The 7,896-nt window shown below is 42.1% G+C and overlaps 1 pseudogene; it reads right to left on the reverse strand.

Moving 5' to 3' along the window:
* Window positions 1–967: 967 nt before the first annotated feature.
* On the reverse strand, window positions 968–2,196 carry LOC102143541 (heat shock protein HSP 90-beta-like; annotated as a pseudogene).
* Window positions 2,197–7,896: the final 5,700 nt, after the last annotated feature.

Genomic DNA, 7,896 nt, shown 5'->3' on the forward strand with positions numbered 1-7,896 from the left:
AACGGGATTGCTGGGTAGAATGGTAGCTCTGTTTTAAGTTCTTTGAGAAATCTCCCAAATGCTTTCCACAATGCCAGTGCCCATTTTTTTTTTTAAAGATGGGTATAACATTTGCTCACTTTTCAACTGAAAGGAACTTCTGTCCTTCATAGTTTAAAAGAAAAATTCCAAAGCTCGAGTTCTACCTGCTTGCCATTAGGGCTGGCTCCCTTACATGCAACTGGCTTTCACAGATTCTCTGTAGGCTTTTGGCCCCTGCTCTAGTCTGGCTTTGACTTTTCCTATACAGCTGGATCTTGATTGTTTTACAGTTCACATCTGATATTTTTCTGGAGAGACTCGTAGACACATGATGACCTCACTTTTATTGTCCTCTGGAGCATTCCTTCCTGTGGTGGAAATTGACTTGGGCCTCCGCCTCCACCAGTGCTGGGTCCAGGCCTTGCTCTGCTGCTGCTGAAGCAGCTTCTGTAACACTTGCACCCCAAGAGGCAAGAGGCCCAAGGAGCTGGGCAAAGGCATCGGTGCTCAGAATATTAAGGTCTGGGTTTGAAGGATGTTTTTGTTTGTTTTGATACCTTCTACATTCCTTGCCAGTTCCATCCTCCTTTCAGCAGTAGTACTCTTCATTTCCATCATACACTCTGCCATTTCTTTATAAACATCTTGAGTACCCTGGTTTAATTTCCTCCATTTTAAACATTTCCATTTGCCCTTCGGCTCTCAGTGAAGCCCTAAGATGACTCAGCTTGTTTCCTGACTAATTGGCTTCCACCCTGCTAGAGTTTTTTTATTAACTTGCAAAACTACCCTTTTGAATGGCAGTGCTGGATTACTTGGTGTGATGGCAAACTTTGTGTGTCAACTTAGCTAGGTCATGGTACCCATACATTAGATTGGCCAAACACCAGTCTACATGTTGGCATGAAGACATTCTGTAGATGTGATTAACATTTAAATCAGTAGACTAGATTTTACAGACTGCCTCATGGAATTTCTTGTAGTTCTCCTTGTCTTCTGCCAGCTCAGAGAATAGCCCAAGGCACTTATTAACAATGTTTATTCGATTGACTTTTAAGATTTTGCTCTGCTTAAGCATTTTTCAAGAGATGTTGAGGGGGCAGATACTGAGAGTCAACCAAACCATGAATAAAGTTAAGAAACTCTTGTGTCAACTCATCACAGCTGTCCATGATGAACACACGATGAACAGTTTGATGTTGTTCTTTTTCTTCTTCTCAAAGAGGTCAAAGGGAGTCCATTGAGGGATGAGTAGCAATGTTCTGAATTTCAACTGACCATCTACAGAGAAATGCTTGACTGCCAAGTGGTCTTCCCAGTTATTGATGAGACTCTTGTAAAATTCTCCATATTCCTCCTGGGTGACATCATGAGGGTTTCTGGTCCAAATGAACTTGGCCTTGTTTACCTCTTCCTGATCAATGCATTTCTCTTTAATTTTCTGCTCTTCTTTTTCTTACTCTTACTGCTGTTATCTGAGCCCACATTTTCAATCTTGAGCCTTTCCTCAGCATCTTTATTTTTCTCTTCTTTCTCACCTTTCTCTTCTTTTGCCTCGTCATCACTGGTTTCCTTCTCATTCCTTCCCTCAGATAAAGAGTGATGGGATAGCTTATGAACTATGAGTACTTCTTCAACTACTTCTTTGACTTGTCTCTCTTCTAAGTACTCTATCTGGTCTTCCTTAAGGTGGAGGATCATTTTGGTACCCCTGATGGTGGGCTCACTGGGGTCAGCACATACAGTGGAGGAAGACTCTCAGGCATACTGTTCATCAGCATTGTGATGTGTGATCACAGTCACCTTCTCTGCCACCAGGTAGGCAGATTAAAAACCAAACTGCTCAATCTTGGAGACTTGGCAATGGTTCCCAAATTATTTATGACATCATCCTTGGTCAAGGCAATGCCTGTGTCCACGAAAGTCAGAGTGCATTCCTGAGAGTTGAAGATGATGTCAATTTTCATCTCTTTACTGCTGTTCAACTCAAGAAAGTCTGTCAGGCTCTCAGCAAATTTTGTTTAATGCATTAAATCCATTAGAGATTGACTCCTGAAGAAAAATTTTCTGGTTGGCATAGAAGGTATTGATGTTGAGATACATGAATTGGGCAACTTATGTCTGAAAAGCAAACTTCTCCACCTTTTCCTTTCCATGGTACACTTCCTCAGGCATCTTGAAAGGAAAGGGCCGCAAGTACTGGAGAGCAGAGTGGGCCAGGACTGTCCAGCTTGCACGTGGCATCAAGCCTGAGCAGGGGTAATTGTTAATTCCCAAGCCATAAGGTTCCAGATCTTCAATTGACCTCATGATGGATCAGCCTGTTATACCTTACAATTAGAGTTATGGGATCTTACAGCAGAGTCCACCAGTGCCCACCCCTTCCCTGGGGCTAAGTCTTCAACATGCCTGAGTTTTGCTTGGAAACTTGAGGCTGATGAATACTACCAGGCCGACCATCCCTGATGTTCTTAGTCACTATCTGGAAGCCTCCCTAAGATGGGAGAGAAGGGAGGAGGTGCTTGAAGGGGCACTCTGCGTGCTCGGCTGAGAAGTCTGAGCTCTATCCTAGGAGATGTTCAGGTATCACTGAGGGTTTTCGTCACAGTATCATCATCTCTGGCTTTTATAACTACTGTGACCCAAGTGAAGGTCTACAAATACCTTGTTCATACATTCCTTGCATTCTCATTGCAATATTTCAATAAGGAATAATGTCATTAGCTATTTTTCTTTTTTACAAACAGTCACTATCTAACAAGAATTTAACTTAGAATGACCGAATCTGAGTCAGAGGCTGCTTAAGTTACTTCCTTATTTCTTGGAGCTGAGTCCTGTGAACATGTCCTCAGCCTGCTGGAAGGGGCATGGCCAGAGGGGTGGGCATGAGGAGGGAGACACACATCCCAGTGCTGGTTGACAAGGGCTCAGAAAATCTTGTCTCTGAAAGTTCCAGGTCTGCAAGCGGGAAAAAAGAATGCCTACAAGAAATACAATTGCTTTCACTCATAAACCTTCATTCTTGGGAAATCCGTCAGAGTTCTGAAAACAACTTCATCCTGGTTCAGTAAAACTCATTTTCTCTACAGCAGAGAAAGAGTAAACAAATTTGCTCATCACCTCTCCCTTCTTTTCCATTCTAAGGTAGCCTGGATAGGAAAGCTTTTCTTCCATGGCCTGAAGATTCTGATGCCACAACACTAGAGGAGCCACAAGTTCCTAAATTCCAAACTCCCTTGCCAAAGCTTCTCCACCCACTTATGGCATCAGTGCCAAAGGGGCATGTGACAAGTGGAGATCCATCTAAAATTGGTCCGACTGTTTTAATAATATTAATATTGTGTAATATGAATAACAACAAGAATAATAATAACTACTTATAGAGTGCTTTCTCAGAACCAGGCACGGTGCTGGCACTAAGCTTTCGACTTGCATTATTCCATCAGCGATATATTATTATTTCAATTTTCCAGATGAAAAAACTGAAACTCAGAAAGGTTAACAACTGTTCAAGGATCCACACCTAGTAGTACATGGTTGGAGAAATGGTTCTTAAGCCTATTGAAAAGCACTGTGGTCTCCAGCAGGAGCTATGGCTACCAAAGGATGAAAGTCGCTGGGGTGAACCCAGAGGATAAAGCAGTTGCCTCCTATGCACTAGGTCTAGATAGGTGTTTTCCAGAATAGCAGTGGCTCTAGACACTCAGTATCTCCAAGGTCACCCCAGTGTGGGCCTAAACTTCCTGAGCCTTGAGGTATCCTTGACCTCATCTCAGAGTTTCCTAGGCCATAGGCTGCTTCTGAAACTCAGTCCTTGCAACTGTTACCTCAGTTCACCTTAGTGATGCTCATCAGACATAGCGTTCCCAACACATCTCTTCACTCTGGCAATGTAAGTCTAGGGCTGTTTAGGAATGGTAAGCATGGGAGGGGTGGTAAGGAACTGCTTCTTAATCCTCTTGTCCTTTATTTTTGATCTTTCTCCACATCTTTAACTGTGATCCAATGAGATGTCTAGATAGCCTGGTGTCCACAACCCTAGACCTCTAGGGGAAAATGGTTTGCTCTGAATGGCTAAGACAGGAACCATTCACAATTGCAGGTCAAATCAATGCATGGCCAGTGAAGGCACACTTTTCTGGCACATTCCTGTGCAATGTGTACTTTTGTGAAAAGAAGAGGTGGGAAGATGTACTGTTAGGTGAAGTTTGCTCCCACACCCTTTTAGTACTACTGTTTCAGTGACACCAGTGGGGAGAATGTGACAAAAACTTCAGAACAAAAGCAGACAGTGCTGTCTTGCCCTGGCAAGACATAGACATAGAGTCCCTGCCTGGAGTTACTGGCAAAAAGAAACAGTAGGATCTGAGACCTATGGCCATGGAGATCCAAGGAAAACCAGAGGTTTACCCAGGAACCAAATGATTCATTGTAGGAACATTGTCCATTTGCTCAGCTTCCTGCTTCTATCTCTTATCCCTCAACAGTCCTAGACTTACTTTGCCAGAGTGAAGAGGATGGGTTGGGAACGCTATGTCTGATGAGCATCCCTAAGGTGAACTGGGGTAGCAGTTGCAACGACTGAGTTTCAGAAGCAGTCTATGGCCTAGGAAACCTGAGAGGAGGTCAAGGATACCACGGGGCTTAGGAAGTTTGGGCCCACTCTGGGGAGTGCTGCAGGTGCTAATGGAGGTTATCGGTGCATGGATCAAAAGGGAGATGCCGTGAAAAGGAAACACACGCAGGGCATCTGAGGACAGAGTGCGCTTCTCTGTTCTTTGGCTCTCTGTTCTTTGGCTCTTTGCATTCCTTTGCAGCCTTTCAGAGCTCTGCAGCCTGGCAGGTGTGCTAGGCCTCCTGTCTAGGCCAAGAGGTTGCTGAATTCATGCTTCATTTTCCTGCTGCAAGTAAGATTATTGTGAGAGAGGGTCTTTTTGTCTTTTTGGTCATTAGGTTTAAAATCCAAGCGAATCACAATGTTTGTTAGGTCTTTAGATTATGTTGGTTTTGGGAAAGACCCATTTCAATGTGGGTATTTGAGTGGAATTATCCTTTCTGCCTATGTGCTATGAAAATTTTCTACTTTCAGAACCTGTGTTTAGAACTCAGTGTGAAAAACCAGTCAACACTCATACCACACAGTGCTCAGTGAGTTTTCCAACAGAACAATAAATGGCCCAGAGCTAAGTTGAAAGCAGTGTGGTGCTATGAAACAAGGGAAATTAGAAATCACCATTTGATTCAAAGTTTGAAGTCACAGTATGATTTGGTTACAGGTGGCACCAGCTATTGTGATGTTAGCATGGTTGAGAAATTACCATAGCATTCCTACCCAATTTCATGAATAATGCAACCACTCTTTTGGGCCACTTGGAAGACTTCCAGCAAAAATATAGCCCTTGTCAATTCCTAGGAGCATGATTGTGCTCATAAAGAGATTAAAATTCAGCCAATAAAACATCTAGAGAAAATAAATCAAGTAAAATCCTTCTTTTCATTCATTTGTAAAGGTTTGATTCGAAGTCAGGATTTTCAGAAATGTGGTTTGCAGACCTCCTGCATCAGAATCACCTTGTGAATCTTCTGGGCTTCACTACAGTTGAGAATCTGAATCCCCATTGAGAGTCTGGAGTGTGATAGGTAATAGATTGCTCAGGTGATCTGGGGACATCTTCAAGTTTGAGAACAGCCCCTAGAGTAGTTGATCACTGCACAGCCCAAACATCTGTGCCTCACAAAACTTGCCAGTGGACTCAGGCTTTCTTCCTGGCCTGAAATTTATAGAGTTAGAGCCATTAATCTCAGTTAATTCAATTCATCAAGCGTTTATTGAGGAATATCTGTGTGCTGTCAAGGATACAAGCATAGGTAGGGCCCAGTTCTTGTCCTCACTAATCTTATAATCTAAGAAGAAGAATCAGACAAATGCAGAAATAAACACAGTCCCAGGCAGAAAATGATGTGCTCTTTCAGAAGAGAGATCTCTACCAAGTACCAGAAGTTCGGAGAAAGGGGCCCCACTCTGCAGAGAAGACTAAGAAAGTTGTGGATTTTGAGACAGGCCTTCAATGATGGGTAGAATTTCACAAGCGGAGATGCAGGGTACATTGGGATTACGTGAAGAAAGAATGATGAGAGAACAGGTATGGAACCACAGATTAGCAGATTTGAGCTAGTTCAGGGCTATCTCATGACTGCCTGGAATACTGGGTAGAGTCTTTTTTTTATCGAGATATAATTCATTTATAACACTCATCTTTTTTAAGTGTACAATTCAGTAATTTTAGTGTATTCACAGACTGTGCAACTATCAACACTAATTCAGAACATTTTTATCATCCCTAAACCAAATCTAGCCCTACTGGCAATCATTCCCTATTCTCCCCTCCCCCAGGCCCTGGCAATCACTAATCTACTTTCTCACTACATGGATTGGGAAGATTATTTGTACATAATTAAATAGGGAGTAGAGAACTATTAATGATTTTAATTGAGGTAAAATTTGCGTACAGTTAAATGCACAGATTTTAAGGGTACAATTCAATGAGTTTTGACAACATATACACTCATCTTACTGATTCTCCAAAATAAAGAACGTTTTCTTCACCCTAGAAAGTTCTCTTGTGGGCCCCTCTAGCCAATTCATGCTCCACAGGCAATGATTATCCTGATTTTTGTCATCACAAATTAGTTTTGTTTTTTCTCAAACTTTATATAAATGGAAGCGCACAATATATACTCTTTTGTGTCTGGCTTCTGTTTCTCAGAATATTATTTGGAGATTCATTCACGTTGTGTGTGTCAATGGTTCATTCTTTTTTGTTGCTAAACAGTATGAGTGCGCCACATTTTACCTCTGTTTCTGTTGATGGACATTTGAATTGTTTCCAGTTTATGAACACTTGTGAACCAAGCAGCTGTAAACTTTCTCATGCATGTCTCTTTGTGGACATATGCTTTCCTTTGGGGGTAAATACCTAGGAATGGAATTGTTGATCTGCAAGCTACTGCTTTTGTCTTGTTTTTTGGCAAGAATGTGATCCACCAGACTGAACTTTGAGAAAATGAATGCAACAGCAGTATACAGTGAAAATTAGGATTGGAAGTTAGGAAAATCAGGAGGAATGATGTCCTTTGTGATTGGGAGTCAGCTTATATGGAACTTGGAAAATGAGTGGGTATGAGCAGGCAGTGGAAACAGAAGTTTCAACAACAGCCATTTATTTGGTCTGTACTCTCCAAGGGATTCTTAGGTTCCAGGCAGTCTGGCGGGTGGCATGATAGACTCATTTTTATTGGTGAGAAAGATAAATATTCTGGTTTTGGACAAGAAGATGGATCACTGTCCCCAAAAGGCCATTTCTCAGCACTTCCCCAAGTGCCTGGCACAGAGTGTTAGTGGGATGAATGAACTACTAACAGTCATTTGATACTTAGGAAGAACGAAAGGGCATCGGGGAGAGTGGGTGGGCTGAGGCAGCAGCTCATACACCAGAAATTAGCCCACTTACGGGACTGGTTGATTAGATTAGTTACTTGTGTAATGAGGTGGAGAATTTTATTCATCAGAAATTCTCCTCCAGAATTGCTCCCAAGAAAATCAGTCGGAGTGTGCCTCGTGGTTCTCCCTCCCTCCCCCGGCCCTTCCCCAGGGAATCTTTTGGAGCTCTTGAGACATGTTTATTTTAAAAGTGTATTTATGGACACCACAGAGCACAAGAAGGGTGTTGAATTCAAATTTAAGAAATGTGGAGTGGGTTTTCTTCATTACTGTGCTGACTGTGAACAACTTTAATAATGTATTTCTCAGTTTTCTTATCTGTAGAATGGGAATAATCATAATAAAATCTGTTTCTTTTCTCATAAATAAGTAGA

This window comes from Macaca fascicularis, chromosome 12 (assembly GCF_037993035.2).
Source record: "Macaca fascicularis isolate 582-1 chromosome 12, T2T-MFA8v1.1".
In the NCBI taxonomy this organism is placed as follows: domain Eukaryota; kingdom Metazoa; phylum Chordata; class Mammalia; order Primates; family Cercopithecidae; genus Macaca; species Macaca fascicularis.